General features: G+C 54.0%; 1 protein-coding gene and 1 non-coding gene across 2 annotated transcripts in view; one reads left to right on the top strand and one right to left on the bottom strand.

Moving 5' to 3' along the window:
- Positions 1–22,744, bottom strand: part of LOC128843746 (diacylglycerol kinase delta-like) — a 166,552-nt gene that overhangs the window by 117,020 nt on the left and 26,788 nt on the right. The gene's annotated exons all lie outside the window — the stretch shown is intronic.
- Positions 6,628–6,812, top strand: LOC128843815 (U2 spliceosomal RNA). Its single transcript, XR_008446345.1, has one exon. It is a non-coding gene; the product is annotated as a U2 spliceosomal RNA (small nuclear RNA).

Genomic DNA, 22,744 nt, shown 5'->3' with positions numbered 1-22,744 from the left:
GTAAAAGCTCCTTCTCCCACCCGGAGGCCCCTGTAGCTACAGCAGTGAGCTACACTGTTAAAGATTTCTGTTATGCTTAACACAGGAGCATGGGCAGCTGATGGTATCAGCAGAAGCAGATAGGCAGTGCACAAGTACAAGGTGTGTGGCTAATGAGAAAGTAATCTGGAAGCCGGGGAGAAATCACAAGTCACCAGCATTTTAGTAAGTCACGGTTGCATGAGGCAAAGTATTCCAGTGACATGGGTGTGGATGGGTGTTGACAATAGGGCCATGCGTGCAGCGTCATTGCTGTTGCAGACATGTGTGCCTGCAAACTGTGGGGTGAGTTTCTTATCAATGCACGTGCCTTTGGAGACGCAGTGTACGGATACTGCACAATCGGTCACCCAGGCCAGCCACAGATGAACATACACAAGCGTCAACTCCAAAACCGATCTCTGCGCGTCAGAGACAAGGCTGCCCAATAAAATGAAGACATCGGTACAGGACAGAGTTCTCTGCTCAGCTCCCTACCCTCAAGCACCAGACAGAACTCCACCCAGTACCTCCAGTACTACAGGGGTAGCTCCCACGGGCACTCACAGTTTTGCAGCAGCATCCACATCTGCTCTGCTCCCCTGTGTGCCCAGTAGGCAATGGGCATCTTACAGCTGCTTTGGGCAGCTTCCAACTTGCTCCTTCTCAGTTGACTGTTTTCCCCACCCCGCGGCTGTTGGAAGGCAACCTATAGAGGGCGGGATTTGCTCCTGACCACACCCCCTCCTTTCCCTGAAAGCCATGCCCACTTTTTCTCCAATGCACTTGAAAAGCAAGCAAGCTCCATGCTGCCCCTGACAGGAATACAAGGCAGCATCTTTCTGGATGTAACTGACACTGCTTTTAAAAGGTCTGGGTGTGAGACGTACCTAGTACCCTTGGCAGCAGACTGGGGAGTCAGGACTCCCTGCTCTTCTGTAAATCTCCTGGAGGGATCAATCCCTGGGAGATGGAGATATCATCCCTCCCTAGCTTCTGCGATTCCTCCTTAGGAAAAGCGAGTGGGGTCCCATTGGTCCTGTTAACTTCCTTAAAACACCTGGAGTTTTTAAGATCCTTTCCCCCCAAGTAGTTTATGTGTGAGAGAACAAAACCAAACCCACACACCGGAAGGAGCTGATCATATTTGCTGGGCAGCTTCCCTGGCCAGCCAGTAAGACAGAACAAAGGGGTGTCTCCTGCTTGGACGCATGGCAGGTCTAGTCCAAGGGCAGCCTGGTGGCTGGGGGAAGGTGCTGAGAGTGCATGTGGTTGGTACAGAAGGGACACACAAAGTGGTAATGAGCATGTGGCTAATACTCACGCAAGGAGAGCTCACGTTAAGCAAATCTTAATAATCCCTAGCTCTCATGTGGCACTTCCATCAGTAGAGCTCAGAGCACTTTGCAAAGGAGGTCAGGATTGGGGAAAGTGAGGCACAGCCAGGGGAAATGACTTGCCCGTGATTACCCAGCAGGCCAGTGGCAGAGCCAGGAGTAGAACCCAGGTCACCTGAGTCCAGTGCTCTACCCACTAGACCACACTGTTTCCAACACAAGTCCCTTTGTGCACAATAAATGTGCATGCACCTAACAGCACCCCAGGCACAGCCTGCTCCATACAGTGCCCTGCTCTTGCTGTAACCCTTTGGATTCTCCAGCCACATCCAACAGCAGCCCTCCCTCCCCATTAGCACTGGCACCCACAGCTGGGCCTAGTTGGGGGTTAGGACTCAGCCTGGGCTGCCAGCACGACATTACCAGAGTAATGCTATTGTTCCAACCCCAGCGGCCTGGCTATGCCTGACAGTCTGGACAAAGGTGCACAGACAGAAGGGGAGAGCTCCAGGCCAAATGCCAGCAGGGCTTCAAGCCAGCAGCATGATGAGATAACTTGCCACAGGGATTGGAAATCACCTTTCCCTATGAAGTCTGTGTGGGGCCAATACAACATGAGTAAAGAGGATCTCAGTCCAGTTCTTCGTCTCCTAACCACCACCTGATTTGCGGTCAGCGCCAGAGAGGCCCAGGGTGGGACAGATTGCAGAGAGCGCTCTCTCCTTCTCGCCCCACAGAGGGTCCCTCCAGGTTGAGGGGAGGCATGTCAGAAAGGCAGTGAGAGGAGACTGGCCCTGCTCACACATTGGGCTGGACCTGCGCCGTGAATGCACTAAGGCTGCACATCTCCTGGACTAGTAAAATAGTCGCTGCAGGCTGAGGGAGAGAGCCCTGCAAGATACTGCTAGAGAAGGGGGATGCAGATCAGGACTCCTGGGTTTATTCGCAGTTCTGCTGTGATTCACCACATAACTTTCAGCAATTTACTTGGATCTCTTTGGGTCTTGATCTATCCATCTGGAAACCAGAGCTACTAATATGAAGCTACTTCCCAAGGGGGCGCAGGTTAAATCAATGTTAGCAGAGCAAGGTGCTACGCAGCATACATGCAGACTGCTGTTAGAGACTATCCTGAGCTCACAGCCTGTACCAAACACCCGCAGGCCATGCAATGTGATGAGCCCAGAGTGCCCGCTACAATGTCAGAGTCTGCACCCAGATCCGCTGCTGAATTCCACAGCCAGCCAAAATAAACCCCCAGATCCAGACCCCCCAACCCTGGGAGACCAGCTGGTTATGCAGTGTGGGCTGGGCCTGGTCTCCCTACACCACGTTGGTTAGGGGGTGATTATTCACCAAACTACACATACCAGTACAATCCCTAGTGTGGGTCCAGTGCCTCACCCAGTAGAGCTAACTCCCCTTCCCTTAGGGGAACAGCAATATCAGTATAAGCACCTTTATACCAGTCTAACTGCATCCATGCCAGGGGTTGGACACATTAGCTATACCGGTAGGGTTAAGGCAGTACAGTTGGTGCAGACAAGGCCTCATTATTATTCTCAGAGAAATGCCTGCTTGACGTCCTGGCTGTCATCTCCAGCCAGGTATTGTGTTGCCCGTAGGCCACACCTACCACTGGCGTGCTAGCACACAGGAGTTCAACAGCCTTCAAAACCCAGGCAGGATCCTCGCCCCAGCGTCAGACCTGAAGTGAGTCTGAGCTCCTGTTTACTGGCAGAGCTCTTTGGGCTCTGCACAGCATTTTTCATCCCAAACCACAATCTTTGTCGGGGAAGGGGGGGATCAAAGGAGAGGGGGGATCGAGGGCCTGATCCTTGGGGGGATTAGGGAGAGCTGCAGGTACCGACTGTAACTGACATGGGCGTGCAGCACTTCTGGGACTCTGCTTGAAAACTTCTGACCTGTGCTACTTGCAGGGCGTGACCCCTGCACGACCCTGGCAGTGACCTGCGGTGGGCAGGGGAGGCGGCCCGATTCTCAGTCAGCCCCAGCTGGCACATGCCAGCAGAGGTTTCCCTGAAAGCACAAGGCATCACCAGCCACTGAACTGGCACTGGCTCAGGGCTCTGTTTGTTCGCCTGCCCTGGTTTCTATAAATATTTCTCTCTTCCGGATCGTGTCTTCGATCTGCTGTCTGAACGCGGGGGCGGTGAGTACACACCACCTCACCACATCCCTCGGGGAGGGAGTGTTTACCTGCCTGCGCCTGCACAGCAGCTTTCACTCCTCATACACATCTCCCCCTCCTCCTGTCAGCGCAGATGCCAGGCCAGCAGAGACAGGCCACGATGCTTGCAGGACACGTGCTGCTCTTGCTCCGGCACTGTGAGGTGTGCACTCCACGGGGAGACCAGCACAACCCCCCCAGGGTTCAGGATGTCTCCCCTTTCACCCTGCTGGCCCCCTTCAAAGACCTCTCCCGCTTGGCTTAGAGAGGAGCCCTACAGCCATTCCCACTTCCTTCCCTTCCCCCACACACCAGCACTGCATGGCAGGGCAGGGGGAGACTGTACTGAGATCAGGGCAGGGGCCTGAATCAGAGGGAGTTCCAGGGGGTACATGTGATTGAATCACTCCTGCCTATGGTATGTCTACACAACAGCACCTATGCTGGCACAGCTACCTCAGCGCAGCCCTTGAGTGCAGATGCAGGCCATCCAACAGAAGGGGCTTTTCGGTCGGTGTAGGAACCCCTCCCCCGACCCCCCACCTCCAGCAGCATTAGACCTCGCTGACCCCATCAATGTAGCTGCGTCTACACTGAGAGATAGGTCAGCACAACTAGGTCGGGGAGGGCTGGGTTTTCATACTCCAACCAACATAGCTATGCTGGTACAACTTGCAAGTGTAGACCCAGGCTAAGGGTCTGATCCTGCCACTGTCTCCAGCGGCAGCAGGGGCAGGTGCTAAGAATGACCTTCCTTACCAGCATCCTCATTCCTGCACACTGACACTTCAGCCCACTACCCCACAAACTGCCTGAGTTCCTGCCATCACTATGGGTAACAAGAATAACAAGCACTTCATTTCCAGCTTTCATCCTACCGGATCCCAAAGCACTATATGCCATCATCCTTTGGAATGCAGCAGGCAGCATCAGGAGGTGAAGAGGAACACTGTATCCAATTGAAGCTGCAGGGAGGACTCTAGGGACTCAGAATGCCATTGTCAAACCAGGTGTGACGTTATTGACATATATTATGACCGTATAGATCATTGGTGCAACCACTGTTATATATTTGCAGCAAATATTGTACAAAGGTTGTTGTGTGAGGTGTCTATGAAAAGGTTATGATTTGCTGGTTATGATTATGCTATCTGTATGTGTGTACCATTTTTGTAGTTGAAGTTATGAATATTGGCTATGTACTTGTATCTCAATGTGTTTGATTCTAAATAGCATTAGTGAAGCATTTAGTCAGCTTCTTGAGAAAGGAAGTTGCAAATTAAGTGCTGAATCAAGAAACATTTAACTAACAATGGACCTTGGGAGACTCCAATCCACATAAGAAGTCTTCCTGATAGCATGTAAGCAATGGCTGCTGCCTGCAAACTGAGTTATGTATGGACATGAGACTTGCCCATGTAACTCCAGACTCCATCTTGCTGCTGTGATTTTCCACAGTAAGAACAAAAGGGGTCCTTCCACAGGCAGAGAATATAAAAGGCCTTGAAAATCCCTCCATTTTGTCTTCAATCCTGCTTCTGATCTCTGGAGGAATTTTGCTACAAACTGAAGCTTTGAACAAAGGACTGAATGACCCATCCAAGCTGTGGATGTATTCCAGAGACTTGATTTGAGCCTGCAGTTTATTCCATCACTGCTACAAGCCTGAACCAAGAACTTTGCTATTACTGTATGTAATTGATTCTATTTAACCAATTCTAGCTCTCATCTATATCTTTTTCCTTTTATGAATAAACCTTTCAATTTTAGATTCTAAAGGATTGGCAACAGTGTGATTTGTGAGTAAAATCTGATTTGTATATTGACCTGGGTCTGGGGCTTGGTCCTTTGGGATCAGGAGAACCGCTTTTCTTTTACTGGGGTATTGGTTTTCATAACTATTCATCCCCATAACAAGCAGCACTGGTGGTGATACTGGGAAATTGGAGTGTCTAAGGGAATTGCTTGTATGACTTATGGTTAGCCAGTGGGGTAAAACCAAAGTCCTCTCTGTTTGGCTGGTTTGGCGTGCCTTAGAAGTGGAGAAGCTCCAGCCTTGGGCTGTAACTGCCCTGCTCTAAGCAATTTGTCCTGAATTCAGAGTAGCAGCCGTGTTAGTCTGTATCCGCAAAAAGAACAGGAGTACTTGTGGCACCTTAGAGACTAACAAATTTATTAGAGCATAAGCTTTCGTGGACTACAGCCCACTTCTTCGGATGTGGGCTGTAGTCCACGAAAGCTTATGCTCTAATAAATTTGTTAGTCTCTAAGGTGCCACAAGTACTCCTGTTCTTTTTGTCCTGAATTGATACTCTCAGAAGTGTCCCACCAAGGACAGCATCAGTACACCAGGTCCCACACGCCTCGACTCAAGAAAGGGCACTGGGGATCTCTAGGGATCACAAGCAGTCGGAGCATCAGGTTTAGTTCTGATCTGAAAGGCAACACCTCAGTCACTATATGCCAGGCAAGAGCTCAATGGGAGAAGAGCCAGCAGCTGACTATGCCCCCCATCCTGCCCTCTCCTAGCACACCGGTGCCTCTCCTGGGTTCCCTGGATAAACACGTCCTCTGATGGGATAAGGAGACCTGCTGGGTAGCTTCACTGTCTTTCCCCACCCACGCTTTGTCTGTGTGGCTGTGATAGGGTGACCAGATAGCAAGTGTGAAAAATCGGGAGGGGGGTGGGCGGTAATAGGTGCCTATATAAGAAAAAGACCCCAAAATCGGGACTGTCCCTATAAAATCAGGACATCTGGTCACCCTAGACTGTGAGCTCTTTGGGCAAGGACTGTCTTCCTAGGTGGAGAGGGCCTGAGCTCTGCTGGGACCTCTAGGCACTGCGAAAGAGTACCAGCAGGAACCTGGTTTTAATCAAACCCTGCCACTTTAATCATTCCTCTGGCCCAGCCAAGTGAGTGAATGATTTAGGCCTGATTAGCAGATCTGAAAACACTGGCCCTTGCTCTGTTTATCTGCTGCTAATAGCACTGGAACACAGAACCCATTGATTTGAAAAAAGGCAACTTATTATTTATTATTCAGTACTCACTGTTCCAGCGAAAGACACCTGCAAAGCACAACACCCCTTGGAGCTAAGATCAAAGTGTAGCATCTGTTCTTATCAGTTTAATATCTGATATGTCCTTTATGTGAGGACTGTATATTAAATTGATTTTTGAAACATGGAGATGGAATAGGAGCTTGCTCTATCCACCCCTGCATTGACCTGGTATTGCAGTGTCTCCAAGAACGGTAAAATCTCGCCGCGGGCACTCTGCACCGCAGACCTGGGATCACCCAATGCATCAGGCCAGGAGGACAGCAAGGAGGAGCAAAAGGCAAGAGCCATGATGGGAGAAAAGCAGAAGACACAGGCAGAGACTGGCCTGCTTTACCCTGGGAGAAGGAGAGAGGGAGAACGGAGACCCAGACTCAGTGGAAAGCAGAGGCCCACTGGTGGGAATCTGCAGATCTCTGCTGACTTCAGTGGGATGGCCTTGATTTACCCCAGCTGAGAATCAGGCTCCATGTATGAAGGGACAATAAGGGGGCCCCAAAATAGACCCTAAAATGTTCAAACAGCAGCTACGGGGTTGGGAGGTTGTGATTATTAGGCCTGTTTATTATATTACGGCAGAGCCTAAGGGCCAGCCAAGAGTGGGGCCCCAGCATGCTAGGCGCTGCGGATTCAAACAGCCCAGGCAGATCCAGGCTGTGGGAGGGGAGAACACCTCAGCCAAGTGACCTGTGCCAGAGGGTTTGGATGTATTTAGGCAGGAGGGGAGCAGCTCCATGGGAAGAGAAGGAGAGAGGAGCACAGGACCAGGCAGGTGTGCAGTGAAGCTGAGGTGAAGAGACTGTGGGAGAAGGAGGGGGAACTTGGACATCAGAGTTGCCACTGTAGCTTTGCTGCTCCTGAAGCCCAGCCAGCCTTCTGCCCCTCCCCCCTCAGCACCCTGTAGACCAGGTCTGGTTCTCCTTTCACTCCCAGCACTTTCCCCTGAGCTGACCCCACACTTTTCCAGAGTGACCCGGTTCACCCCCAGAGGAGGAGCAGGCTCAATAGCCATGAGGAGTCACCTTTCCAAGCTTCTCTTTAGTGCTCTTTAGCGCACATGTGAGAGCCCTCCAGCTCTCAGCCAGCAATAAAGTAGGACAGCGCGTGAACCTCAGAACGAAACTATCTGGTGGCTGATCGCAAGCCACCACCTTCGAGTCATTCATAACAGTCAGTCAACAACACAGAGGTGTGATATGATCAGAGGGAAATAGCTAAAAATAGCCTCGGGCGCTCGGCCTTTCAGCACGGCACTGCCTAACCTAGCCTCGAGTGGCTGTGCTCTGGGGGGCACGGGGGGGGGGAGGGGGGGAGGGGAGTAGCCAGGCCCAGAGCTCTACAGGATGGGCTCCCAGCCAAACCATGGGGTTAGCACTGGGTATTCGCCACCGAGCCCGTTCCTAGGGCTGCTATTCCCTGCCCAGGCTGCAATGGGGGCAGATTTCATGAGCCAAACAGGACCTTGCTGGGTCAGAACTCTCCCCGTCCCCAGGAGTGGGCCCAGGTGTTTGCAGGCCTTGTGGCAGGTGATTTCCACGTACCCCAGCATGGTGCTGCCGTCTCTTGGATGAGATGTCAAAGCAAGGGCCTGGCTAACACAAATGCCAACATTCTGGGGGGTGGAGGGGTCAAATTTGGTGATTCGTTGATGGAAACATTTCACAGAGCCCTGCCTGGCTTCCAGTCACACCCGCCCAGCTCTTTGGCAGCCCGCTGGCAGGCAGCCCTTGCTGCGGGTTCATAGCTCCTTGGGGCCCAGGCTCACAGGATCTGCAGCCCCAGGGCAGTGCACCAGCTGGACGGCCCTTGGCCAGGGCTCCGTTCCACATCTGAACAAAACCACAGGTCAATATAGCAACATCCTCTCTGAGATGGAACAATGTCCCCTACCTGAGCCTCACCCCCATTCCGTCCCCACCCCCCGCCCCCACCCCCAGAAGAGGGCTGTCCTGAGGGTGTAGCATCAAACATAGCCTCTTAGCTTCCTCTTCCTTCTTTCTGAATGGCCTTGGCGCACTGGTCTGTAGCCAACACCCCAGCCCACCCTTTACTCCTGGCCTCCACCCCCCTCAGGTCCAGCCACCCAACCTGGGCAAAGATGCCTTTCTGACTGGCACTCGCTTTGGGAAGTGGATGTGGGGTCGTGGAACAACGTAATAGCATCAGTATCACATCCCAAATGCAGGCAGTTATCAGTGTGGACTCCTAGCACAAACCTGTGGCAGCCACCAAAGAGCCAGGAAGAAAAATTGCCAATTGTTATACCTCTGGAGATTTCCATTACTTGCATCTGAAGAAGTGAGGTTCTTACCCACGAAAGCTTATGCTCCCAATACTTCTGTTAGTCTCAAAGGTGCCACAGGACCCTCTGTTGCTTTTTACAGATTCAGACTAACACGGCTACCCCTCTGATACATCTTCATTTTATAGACGGGAACTCCTCAGAGAAGGAAGGGTGAGTCCTCTAGAGAGGGAGGTAGTTCAGTGGTCAGGGAACTGCATGGGACTTGAGAGACTGGCATTCAATTCCCTGCTCCACCCTCAGACTCCCTGGATGACAGGTACAAATCATGTGGGCTCTCTGTACCTCAATTTCCCCTCTGTGAAATCACAATAATAGCACTGCCCTCCCTCAGAGGGGTGGGTGGAGGATACAAACATTCAAGATTATGAGGCACACAGCTACCACGGTAAAGTAGGGTCATGTAAATGGCGCAGAGAGATTAAATGACTTGGGCAAGGTCATGAAGGAAGTCTGTGGTAGAGCTGATTACAGAAACTGCTGAGTACCACCCAGGGCCTTCACCGCAAACCCATCCTCCTCTGCATGCCAAGTTGAGTTTTTCCACAGAAGTATGCTTTTTCTTGTTGATCCTTCAAGGGGATTTTGCCTTCCTTAGCCACACACTTATTTTGTTGACAGCACTAATCTCAGTGTGACTCACCTTCTTAATTGTGATATTAGTTAATCAATATAACTTCAGAAAGATCTGTGTCCCTCTTCCAGTCAAGAGATCCTCTGCATTTTCTAATTCCTTACTGGCAACTGACAGTCGAAATATTAGTTGTATTTAAGTTATACTTCAGTTCTACTCTTCCCTCATTAATTGTGCATATAAAGATATATCAATACAACGCCATCCCTCTCTCCTTCCCCAACCCCCCAAAAAATCCCAGGGAATCAGTCAACAAAAAACATCATTAGAAAGTGGTTCAGGCTGCAAATGTCAATCATTGGAGTCTACGATCACCCAGGAAATTGATTACAATCAAGGGATGCAGCCATACAATCTTCCTTTACTTTTTCTATGTGAGTTACACCTCCCCACGCAGCTGTGCCTAGATCCCTTTGTAGAATCTGACCCAAAACTCATCACAATCAAGAGAGAGACTCCCAGCGATTTCAGTGACCTTTGGATCAGGCCCATGATCGGCATAAATACATGTAAATAGAAGTACAACAGATTACCAGCAGATTGCAGTATGAGCTATGGAGTATCCTGTCATCAGGTCAGCTCTCACCCTTACTTTATCAGCAATGCCAGCCTCAGACACCCACTTCTCTACAAGCCCTTTGCGCTCTGCCCTCACTGCCCCGACACATGGTGGGAGCTTCCCTCTAGACTCGTAATGCCTCCACCTTGGCCTCCTCCAGGTCACCCTCAGAACTCAGCTCTGCACACAGACATCTACCCCCAGATGGCTGCGAGGCAGGTGCCAGATCTGAGCTCTGCTCCTGACTGGGTAAGAAGTGAGCCCTGGCCAATCCCCAGCCCAACCCACTTGTGTGCCTCAGCCACCTGGTCTGTCCCATCTGCTAGACAGAAAGCTCTTTGGGGCAGGGGTAGCCATTTACTTTCTATTTACACAGCACCCAGCATCATGGGCCCCCTAGGCACTGCTGCAACATACTTGTAAACATACATGAGAGGTCTGCTTCCAGTGCACTCCAGCCCGAACCCAGAGCACATAACTGTTAATTGAACAGTACAGCTCAGTGCATCAACCAGCAAGGTCTGCTTTGCATAAATGTAACACACCCATTGCAATTTCCACTCGGTTACACTGATGTATATCCAGAGTCATCCTGTTGAAACCATTGGAGTTACTCCAGCTTTACATCAAGGTTATGAAGGTAAGAATCCACCTCCTTTATTCAACACATTTTAGAAGGGCCAAAAGACAAGATTTTCCCTTTTTACCATAAAAGAAACATCTTACTACTCAATCAACATAGCAGAAGACACACAAGGCTGTAGCATGTGCCAACGGAGCCCGGGAGTAAACTGGTTTTGAAATCTTTAGTTCTAATTAAACAAACGGAGAGTTATTTCTAGTGTATGTCTCCAGCACTACCCTACTCTTTCAGGAGACAGGAAGGGGAAGAGTTTAGAGAGGGTGGAGATCATTAGTTGCATAGGGAGTGAGTAAGTGAAGCAGTGATATATGGGGTGTGAATGAAGCAGCTGCAACCTCTTACTGATAATTTTCACACTCTCAGATTTCGGAGTTTTTTTGAGGGAAGAATTATGGCAAAAGCATAGAGAATCCATTATCTGGGCTTCAAGGGGACCCAGGCATTTGCAATCAGAGCTATTTCCAAACAATGGTTTTTTTAAACTGGTCTAAGGAAATAAGTTTTTCTACAATGCAGAATTAGCTTGTGGAACTCACATCCACAAGATGTAATTGAGCTCAAGAGCTTAGAATGGATTCAAAAGAGGCTTGGATAATTATAGGGATACCAAAAGCATCCAGAGTTAGAGCAATAAGGATTTAAAAAACTAGTGCTTTGGAAGGACATAATCCCCCATGTCTCAGAGCACAAGCCCCAGTCTCTAATGGAAGTTCTCCCATAACTGCCTCCTGCAAGGCGTTTTGCATCTTCCTCTGCAACAGCTGAACCTGGCCACTAGCCACCAAAGTCAAGACACAGGACAAGCTGGCTCATTGTTCTGATCTAGCCATGTGTTTTATACACCCAGCAACACAGGTCTACGCGGACGCATGCATACAGTGCTGGTGAACTGCCCAGCTATTTACAGCCAGAGAGAGAGCAGTGCTTGCATAATGGAAAATGTGAGTGGAGAGAGGGCAGCGCGTTTGCAAACCTCACACACATCCGGCTGGTAGAAACAGGGCTATCTTTATCCCCCACACACAAGCCTACAAAGCCTGAGTAACCAGAAAGCTAGACTGGAAGAAGCACGACGGACTGACTTCCCCCAAATAGCCACGGGGATGAGAGCTTTCTCTGGAGACAGCACCCAAAGGCGGATGGATGAGTGACCCCCACAGGCCAACTGTGATAAATAAAGTGCGGGGGTAGCTCCCTTTGATGGACACCCAGCCAGCCAATTAGTTGTAAAATCCCTCTTGGTAGCTGTTCTTTACTTGCTTTACCTGTAAAGGGTTAAAAAGTCCCCCAGGTAAAGAAAAAAAAGTGGGCACCTGACCAAAAGAGCCCATGGGAAGGTAGAATTTTTTAAAATTGGGAAAGAAACTTTGCCTTTGTCTGTTCTCTGGGCTGGAGGGACAGAGCAGCCATGCTATAAGCAGCTAAGCCAGGTATGATTATAAATCATCAGATCATGCCTAGAACTACTTATCTGAACTCCAGATGTGTACGTACATCAGAATGTTTAGCTAGGGCTAGCCTCCCTGGCCAGGAGCTCAAGGGCCAGATGTGGCCCCCGGGCTGTAGTTTGCCCACTTCTGCTTTAAAGCTGAACCCCCAAGAAAGCTATTTTGGGTGCTTGATTTTTGGAATTGCTCTTTTAAAATCTAGCAAACGCCTAAGTTCCAGATGTATTTTCTTTCTTTTAAACATGCCAGAGAGTGTTCCTTCAGAGTAGGTGACCAAGTCATGGTCCTAAAAGCGCTCCATGCCAATAAGATGGAAGCGTCATGGGAGGGGCCATTTATGGTCCAAGAGCACCTGGAAGCTGTTAATTACCTCACAGTGTTCCCAAACCCTACCCTAAAACCTAAAATATACCATGTTAATTCTCTAAATCCCTTTTATTCCCGAGAAATCAAGGTTCTCCAATTTACAGCCCAGGAGAGAGATGACGCTGAATGGCCTGAAGGAGTATACTATGACAGAAAAAGCAACGGTGGCGTGGAAGAGGTGAGCCTTTCCATGACCCTTGGGCATAAGCAGCGACAGCAAATCCAGAAGCTGTGCACCAGCTTCGCACCAATGTTTTCAGCCACCCCAGGATGGACAGAACAGGCGTACCACTCATTTTGACACAGGTGATGCTCGCCCAATTAGAATGGCTCCTCAAGCCAAAACTGCAATAGAAAGGGAGATCAAGGACATGTTACAGATGGGTGTAATCCGCCCCTCTGAGAGTGCATGGGCCTCTCCAGTGGTTCTGGTTACCAAACCAGATGGGGAAATCCACTTTTGTGTGGACTATCGTAAGCTAAATGCTGTAACTCACCCACAAAACTATCCAATGCCACGCACAGATGAGCTATTGGAGAAACTGGGACATGCCCAGTTCATCTCCACCTTAGACTTAACTAAGGGGTACTGGCAAGTGCCGCTAGATGACCCAGCCAAGGTAAGGTCAGTCTTCATCACACAGGTAGGGTTGTATTAATTTAATGTGCTCCCTTTCAAACTGCAAAATGCACCCACCACCTTCCAGAGGTTGGTAGATAACCTTCTGGCTGGATTTGGGAAATTTGCAGTCATCTACCTCGACGATGTGGCTATATTCTCAGATTCATGGGCAGAACACCTGGAACACCTCCAAGCGGTCTTCCAGTGCATAAGGGAGGCAGGATTAACCGTTAAGGCCAAAAAGTGTCAAATAGGCCTAAACAGGGTAATGTACCTTGGACACCAGGTGGGTCAAGGTACTATCAACCCTCTAAAGGCTAAGGTAAATGCTATCCAAAATTGTCCTGTCCCTAAGTCAAAGAAGCAGGTCCAATCCTTCTTGGGCTTGGCCGGGTATTACCAACGATTTGTACCAAAGTACAGCCAAATTGCCACCCCACTGACAAACCTAACCAGGAAAAAACAACCAAATGCAGTTCAGTGGACTGAAAAGTGTTAAAAAGCCTTTAACCATCTTTAACCAGCAGCCCTTACATCTGACCCTGTATTGAGGGCCCTGGACTTCAACCAGCCATTTGTCGTAACCACAGATGCGTCCGAGCGTGGTGTGGGAGCAGTTTTAATGCAGCAAGGACCAAATCAACAATTCCATCCTGTTGTGTTTCTCAGCAAAAAACTTTCTGAGAGGGAAAGCCACTGGTCAGTCTCAGAAAAACAATGTTATGCTATTGTGTATGCTCTGGAGAACCTACACGCATACGTTTGGGGATGGCAGTTCCACCTGCAGACTGACTGTGTGAAGCCACTTCAGTGCAGCATGGTCAAAGAGACTAACAAAAAACTTCTTCAGGGGAGTTTAGCTCTACAAGACTTTGATTTTAAAATACAACACTCTAACAAAGTGGCTCATGCACTCTCCCAGGAAGGTTTCCCAGAATCAGCCAGGTAAAAATGTCCCTGTATTCTACGTCATTGTAGTCCTTGAAATGTAAAAAATACTGTTTAGTTCTTCATGTAATTATTAGTAAAATTAGAGGCATGTATCTTATTAACTCTGTTTCCTAAACCTCCAGGAAGAAATCCCAGCCAGTGTGGACCCAACCTGAACCAGGCTGGCCAGCACCATCTGTGATTTGGGGGGCATGTGATAAATAAAGTGGAGGGATAGCTCCCTTTGATGGACACCCAGCCAGCCAGTTAGCTGTAAAATCCCTCTTGGTAGCTGTTCTTTACTTGCTTACCTGTAAAGGATTAAAAAGTCCCCCAGGTAAAGAAAAAAAAGCGGGCACCTGACCAAAAGAGCCAATGGGAAGGTAGAACTTTTTAAAATTGAGAAAGATACTTTTCTTATTGGCTTGTGGACTCCTCTGTGCTAACCCCAGATGCTATTGTTTGCTTGTAACCTTTAAGCTGACCCCCCAAGAAAACTATTTTGGGTGCTTGATTTTTGGAATTGCTCTTTTAAAATCTAGCAAAAGCCTAAGTTCCAGATGTATTCTCTTTCTTTTTGCTTTTAATAAAATTTACCTTTTTTAAGAATAGGATCAGATTTTTGGTGTCCTAAGAGGTTTGTGCATGTTGTTAGATTAGCTGGTAGCCACAGCTAATTTCCTTTGTTTTCTTTCTCAGCTCTTTCCCGGAGTGGGGGAGTGAAAGGGCTTGAGGGTACCCAACAGGGAGGAATTCCCAAGTGCTCCTTCCTGGATCCAAGGGCTTTTTTTGCATTTGGGTGGTGGCAGTGTTTACCAAGCCAAGGTCAGAGAGAAGCTGTAACCTTGGGAGTTTAATATAAGCCTGGAGTGGCCAGTATAAATTTTTTTAAAACTTGCGGGCCCCACTTCTGCACTCGGAGTGACAGAGTTGGGATTCAGCCTTGACACCAACTGACCCCAAGGGCCCAGCTGGGTTTTACTTCCAGTTGGGAGGTGATGAAGGGAACAGAACGGCCCTGACATCCGAATCGGAGTTGGTCTGACTGGGCTTGTGCTGGGTGAGCTGACGAGGAGCTGGGAGGGTATAGGACAGCGTTGCCAAGCTGCTAGCACAGCCACCAGGTTGCAATGACGCCCACTATTGAGTCATAGCGGGCATGGAAATCTGGTGCCTGTCCACCCTTTCCACAGCTCGCCAGGCACCGGCTAGTGCAGACCCTCACTGCCTGGAGCAGTCTCAGACACCACCAACCCCAGGCTGGATTTTATGCCCATCTGAAAAGCATTCAGAGTACACTACCATGCCATGCTGCAACCCCTCCCCTCCCACCCCACCCCACCCTTGGGGATAAAGGCGCTATAGGAGTTTACGGGTATCTCACATGACACATCTCGGGGTGTCTGCACTAGAAATGCGTGCAGCTGCACTGCTGTTGTGTAGACACTGACTGCAGCCAGTGGAAGGGTTCTCCCAGCAGCGTGGCTAAGGCAGTAGCGACGTTGGCAGAAGAATTCTTGTGCTGACCTAAAATATGGAGATATACCTATTTCATAGAACTGGAAGGGACCCTGAGAGGTCATTGAGTCCAGCACCCTGCCTTCACTAGCAGGACCAAGTACTGATTTTGCCCCAGCTCCCTAAGTGGCCCCCTCAAGGATTGAACTCACAACCCTGGGTTTAGGAGGCCAATGCTCAAACCACTGAGCTATCCCTCCCCCCGAGCAGTGTTTATACCATGGCTTCAGTGGGCTTAACTACCCTGTGCTGGCTTTGTAATGTACACCAGGCCTCAGTGTCTTCTTCTATACAGTCCGCTCTGTATGGAGCCCCGCCCCCATCCCACCCCCCAAATCTCTGCTTAAAATTCAACCCTTTCCTGTTGCCACTCCTAATGAAAATCCACAGCCGTGCTCTGCGGCAGTACCCCACAGCGTGCACTCCAGGAAGCTGGCAGACTCGGGAGTGTTGTGGCCGAAGCACATGACTCTCACGCCCCAGCCCCCAAAGCACCTGTGAAGACGTGCACAGCAGCTCATCTCTCCTCAATCAAGTCATGTTTCACCCAGGGCCGGCTCCAGGGTTTTGGCCGCCCCAAGCAGCCAAACAAACAAAAAAAAAAGCCGCGATCACGATCTGTGGCGGCAATTCGGCGGGAGGTCCTTCGCTCCGAGCAGGAGTGAGGGACCGTCCGCCGAATTGCAGCCGAACAGCTGGACATGCCGCCCCTCTCCGAAGTGGCTGCCCCAAGCACCTGCTTGGTAAGCTGGTGCCTGGAGCTGGCCCTGGTTTCATCCTAGAATCAGACCATAATCACTTCAGCAGGGAGCAGAAGTGGTTCCATTGTTCTGTGCAAATAACACACCCAGTGAGCGCAGCCCTGTCGCCTTTGGCAAAGTATTACACACAAGTCAGGATTTTTACTCATTTGCTGTTATTTCCACTGCAGTAGCATCTCGAGGCTGCAGCTGAGAGCAGCGCACCGTTGTACAGACACAGTGAGAGACCACCCCTGCCCGGAAGAGCTGTTGATTTAAATCGACAAGTCAGATGAAGGGCTGGGATTTCCCCAAGGACCCAGTGCAGAGAACGGAATCCAGGCCTCCTGACTCCCAGTACAATACTCTAACCACTAGACAATGCTGCCTTCACTGAAGCAGGGTGTTATTGCAATTGTTTAGCAACTTATTTCAGCAAACAAATTTTGGCCTGTGGTTTGCTGGGAGCATCCACTAGTCTGCTGTGGGCTCTGCGTGTTTGATCACACCTTGCTTCTATTCCCTGCCTGGGTGCCCTAGAAGCTTTATTCCTGGGGGGAGACACGTTTCCTGTTTTCAAACGACCCACAACCATCTGCAATTGTCCAATAAATCTGCTGTGCAAACAATAAAGGGAGCTTTAACCAATGGCCAGAACTGAGAGCCGACGTGGGAGCAGTGACTGCAATACTTCTGCTTTCATCAAACGCTGATTAACACAGACCTCCCAGGGACTTTCACTTGGAGGGCACATCCACGCTTCAAGCTGGAGGTAGAAGTTCCAGCAAAAGGAGACATGCCTACGCTGGCACTGATCCAGCTAGTGCACTACAGATAGCAGTGTAGCTGTGCTGGCACAAGCGGCCCGGAGTCCATGCCTATGGTTTTGACAGGATCCTATTCAAAGTGGCTAGCCCCATTTTTAGCTCAATCAAAGCAAGAGTGATTGTCAGTTAACTTGAGGTATTAACTCCATCGACCCGCTACCATCTCCTGGAGGTGCATTAACTACATCCCTGGAAAACATATACAGTGTTGAAGCTGTGCCACTGAGTGTAGACATCCCCTTAGGATCAGCTTAGGGCAAAACCACAGACACTTGTACCTTGGAACATCGTGTGGGGAATGTCCACACTAGCCTTTAAAAACATGTGAACCACCTCGAGTTCACTGATTGCTCTAGTGTAGACAAGTCCCCAGCGCACAGGAGCCAGCTCCCCCAGATGTCTGGGATAAAAGGGATCCTAGCAAGGTGAATGCTCCCTGCTGCCTCCCTGCTGCCTCCCTGCAGCCTGCGAGACGTGGCAGGCAGGGCTCTGCCAGGTGGAGAAACCAGAATAAGAGCATTTATTCCTTTCCTTTCAGGCAATGACTCTTCCGTTTTCAGGTCATCAAAAGCCCAGCCCCCTGCCCACACCTCCTGGGCTGGTGCGCGGACAGCAGGCTCCCTGCATTGTTGAGGCTGCCAGGCGCTGTACAGCAGGAAGTCTCCGCTTGTGGGTAGCAGCACCTCAGCTGTGCTGTGGGGCCAAGGAACTGAAGCAACAAGGCTCCACCCTCCCAGCCTGGCTCTGCGAGATGTTCTCCCCTCTCCATTTCTCACTATCACATCGGTGGAAGCACTAGTGTAGACAGCCCCCCTGCAGGTTAACTCCTGTGCAGAGGGGTCTACTCGGTACGATGGTCAAAACTCCAGAATTGGGTGCACTAGCACCCTCCCACCCCCCACTGAATTCAGCTCTGACACTCAGGGCCGGCTTTAGGAAGTGCGGGGCCCGATTCGAACAGTTTCAACGGGGCCCCGGCATGGATGACTAAAAAGAAAAAACACGTAAAAAAACATGTGGGGCTTGTACTCACCGGGCGGTGCTTCTAGTCTTCGGCGGTGGGTCCTTCACTCGCTCCGGGTCTTCGGCGGCACTGAAGGACCCGCTGCCGAAGTGCCGCCGAAGACCCGGAGCGTCACCGGGTGAGTAAAAATTAAAAAGGAGCCTCTAGCCAGGGAAGGGATTCTCGGCCACTTCTTTCCCCCTCCCCTCCGGCGGCCCTGCCACTGGGAGCGGGGCCCTCTTAGGCGCGGGGCCCGATTCGGGGGAATTGGTGGAATTGGCCTAAAGCCGGCCCTGCTGACACTAAGCCACTGGTGTGCCGAGGCCACTGCTTGTTACCTGTTCAGAATCATCTGCTCTAACTGTTTCCACATGTCAGTTCTTCTCTATGCAGACTGTGAGCTCCTTGAATGGACTCTGTCTTCTTCCTGTGTGTGTATAGTCACCCAGCATGCTGGGGCTTTGGTCCCTGCCTGGGACCCTGAATCAGGACCCCATTACACTAGGCTCTGTATACACGGACAGCAAGAAGACAGCCCCTGCCCCACGGCAAATACTAACAATAGGGTTACCATATTCTGTGCCTCCAAATGGAGGACACTCCACGGCCCCCGGCCCCGCCCCCAGCCCCGCCCATACCCCCGCCCCAACCCCGCCCCCTCCCCAAAGTCTCCGCCCCCTCCCCTGCTTCCCGCGAACATTTAATTCGCGGGAAGCCTGAAACAGGTAAGGGGGATGTGGGGGGGAGGAGGCGCGGCCCAGGCTGGCCCCCCGGCGGCTCCAGCCTGGGTCGGCTCGGGTCCTGGGGTGCCGGCCCCGGCCGACCACCCCCGGCCCGCCCAGCACTGCCGGCCCCCGGCGGCCCGGCGCACCCCCCAGCTCCCCGGCGGCCCGGCTCCCCGCCGGCCCGGGCTCCCCGCGGGCCCGGCTCCCCGCCGGCCCGGCTGACCGGGCTCCCCGCGGGCCCGGCTCCCCGCGGGCCCGGCTGACCGGGCTCCCCGCCGGCCCGGCTCCCCGCCGGCCCGGCTGACCGGGCTCCCCGCCGGCCCGGCTGACCGGGCTCCCCGCCGGCCCGGCTCCCCGCGGGCCCGGCTGACCGGGCTCCCCGCGGGCCCGGCTCCCCGCGGGCCCGGCTGACCGGGCTCCCCGCGGGCCCGGCTCCCCGCCGGCCCGGCTGACCGGGCTCCCCGCCGGCCCGGCTCCCCGCCGGCCCGGCTGACCGGGCTCCCCGCCGGCCCGGCTGACCGGGCTCCCCGCCGGCCTGGCTGACCGGCTCCCCGCCGGCCCGGCTGACTGGCTCCCCGCCGGCCCGGCTCCCCGCGGGCCCGGCTGACCGGCTCCCCGGCCCCGCCGGCCCGGCTGACCGGCTCCCCGCGGGCTCGGCTCCCCGCCGGCCCGGCTGACCGGGCTCCCCGCCGGCCCGGCTGACCGGGCTCCCCGCCGGCCCGGCTCCCCGCGGGCCCGGCTGACCGGGCTCCCCGCGGGCCCGGCTCCCCGCCGGCCCGACTGACCGGGCTCCCCGCCGGCCCGGCTCCCCGCCGGCCCGGCTGACCGGGCTCCCCGCCGGCCCGGCTCCCCGCGGGCCCGGCTGACCGGGCTCCCCGCCGGCCCAGCTGACCGGGCTCCCCACGGGCCCGGCTCCCCGCCGGCCCGGCTGACCGGGCTCCCCGCCGGCCCGGCTCCCCACCGGCCCGGCTGACCGGGCTCCCCGCGGGCCCGGCTCCCCGCCGGCCCGGCTGACCGGGCTCCCCGCGGGCCCGGCTGACCGGGCTCCCCGCCGGCCCGGCTGACTGGCTCCCCGCGGGCTCGGCTCCCCGCGGGCCCGGCTGACCGGCTCCCTGGCCCCGCCGGCCCGGCTGACCGGCTCCCCGCGGGCTCGGCTCCCCGCCGGCCCGGCTGACCGGCTCCCCGCGGGCTCGGCTCCCCGCGGGCCCGGCTGACCGGCTCCCCGGCCCCGCCGGCCCGGCTGACCGGCTCCCCGCGGGCTCGGCTCCCCGCCGGCCCGGCTGACCGGCTCCCCGCCGGCCCGGCTCCCCGCCGGCCCGGCTGACCGGCTCCCCGCGGGCTCGGCTCCCCGCGGGCCCGGCTGACCGGCTCCCCGGCCCCGCCGGCCCGGCTGACCGGCTCCCCGCGGGCTCGGCTCCCCGCGGGCCCGGCTGACCGGCTCCCCGGCCCCGCCGGCCCGGCTGACCGGCTCCCCGCGGGCCCGGCTCCCCGCCGGCCCGGCTGACCGGCTCCCCGCCGGCCCGGCTGACCGGCTCCCGGCCCGGCACCGCGCCCCCGGCTCTCCCTCCGGCCCCGCGCCCGGCCCGGCACTGTGACCCTGGTTCCCGGCCCGGCACCATGCCCCCGGACCCGCACTGCCGGCCCGGCCGAGCACCACCGAGCCCTCCCGATTTTCCCGGACATGCCCGGCTTTTGGGGATTTCCCCCCGGACGGGGATTTGAGCCCCCAAAAGCCGGACATGTCCGGGAAAATCCGGACGTATGGTAACCCTAACTAACAAAGGCTCTGGGTAAGCTACAGTGGTCCCAGAGGCAGGCAGCCATGGAAAAGAGGGGAGCAGCAGCGCCGTAGACCATCCCTGCAGCCCACCAGGGAAGCAAGCAGAACTGCAGAAATGGGGGGTGAAGGCTGGGCAGCAGCCCTCCGTGGAGGAAGCGCCAGCTGTGGTGAAAGCCCTGCCGGAAATGGCTGTGGGGTTAGGTTAGCTAGGCAGGAATGGAGGCAGCTGATAAGAGCTGGGGAAGAGCTGATACTGTTTGCAAACCAGTCCAGAGCTAAAGGAAGGAGAAGAGAAATTCCCCACACACCAGCTAGTGAGGGGTGCAGGCAATAGCATGTCCAGGACCCCTGCATTTCACAGGTCAAAGAACTCAGAGGTGGGGATGGGCCAGGTTCTCCCAGTGAATGCGCCACAGTGCAGCATGGGCTAGGCTGGTTCAGAAGGGCAAGAGAGGAAGCATTGCCCAGCAGTTAGGGCACCAGCCTGGGCCTTGGGCTCCACCCCAGACTGCCTGGATGACCTAGGGCAAGTCCTTCAGTCTCTTGGAGTGTCAGCTCCCCCGGCTGTCAGTTAAGATAATTGCTCTGCCCTGCCCCCAGGGTGTGGGGGGATGAACTCAGTTACTACAGCGATGGAGCCACAGAAGTGCCCCACAGCAGCCCAGGGAGCACTGGATCTGGCAAGATGCCTGCGCACAGAGCCAGGCTGGCAGTCAGAGCCTGCTACGCTCTGTTCCCAGGTTTGATACCAATTGGCCTCTGTGACTGGGGCCAATAGCTCCACAGGCACACGTCGCAGTTTTCTTATTTAAAACTGGGGAGAATTATTGACTTTCTACTCAGGTGAAGCAGAAGCTGGGCAAGGCCTGCAGGATTCAGCCCTCTCTCCTCTCCTACCTCTCTGGGGCGTTGCTGGAATGGCTGGCAGCGTGCTGACCACAGCGAGCACTAGAACTGCGGAGCAGCCTCCCAAGCCAAGGAGACGAACAGAACTGAGCAAACCCTGCTCAGATCACCCTGTGGCTGTCGCTGCTGACCAGAACAAGCCCAGCATCGCCCTGCGGTGCTCTCCCTGCCCCGCTGTGGCAAAGCATTCTCTTCCCTAGATGCAGGCTGTAGTTAGCTGCCCTGGTGCTAGGGGGCATGGACAGCTGCCACTGGAGAGGCAGTCACTAGATACTTGGAGACCGGGTTGATACAAATGTACCTGAATGAGCCCTCCCAGGGAGAAGGAGGAAAAGGGGCATGCAGAATCTCCCAGCCCGGGTAGATCAGCCTCATTCCACTAATGCCAACAGCCCAGCTCTTACCCTGCACTTGTCCTCAGCAGATCTCAAAGCACATCACAGTCTTCAGTGTGTTTCTCCTCGTAATGGCTCTGGGAGTTAGGGCAGTGCTGCCACCCCCCGTCAGTGTGCCACCCTGACCACTGCGCCCCCTGGTGTCAGGGCATCAGCACCTCTCTCTGCCTCTTCTCCAAGCTCACTGCAAAGCTTTGCAGCACTTCCTGCCCCTTGCTGGTCCTGCTGCAGGAGGGGAGCACTCTGCTCCCCTGGCAGGGCAGACCCTGAGCCAGCAGCAGCCTCCTGCTCCATGCAGCTGGCCACCCTTCTCCAGCTTTCCTGCCCACCTTTCTTGGGCTCTCTGCCTTCTTTCAGGGAGGCTCTGCCTGCCAGCAGTCCAGCTCCACTCCTGGCAATAGCCAGGCTGCTCCTGCTGAGTGAGAGCCAGAGATCTGCTCTCCGTCCTGGCCAGCCACCACCTGAGCCCCACTCTTCTTCCCACTTAACACCTACTGACGGTGTAGTGGCAGGGCCGGCTCCAGGGTTTTTGCCGCCCCAAGTGGCGGGGGGGGGGGGGGGGGAAAGCCACGATCGCGATCAGCGGCAGCTCAGCCATACCGCTTTCTTCTTCGGCAGCAATTCGATGGCAGGTCCTTCTCTCCAAGAGGGGAATGAGGGACCCGCCGCCGAATTGCCGCCGAAGAGTCCGACGTGCCGTCCCTTCCCCTTGGCCGCCCCAAGCACCTGTTTGCTAAGC

The sequence above is a fragment of the Malaclemys terrapin genome, chromosome 9, assembly GCF_027887155.1.
Source record: "Malaclemys terrapin pileata isolate rMalTer1 chromosome 9, rMalTer1.hap1, whole genome shotgun sequence".
Taxonomy (NCBI): domain Eukaryota; kingdom Metazoa; phylum Chordata; order Testudines; family Emydidae; genus Malaclemys; species Malaclemys terrapin.
The sequence above is the reverse complement of the archived record's forward strand: the minus strand, read 5'-3'. Positions and strand labels throughout refer to the sequence as shown.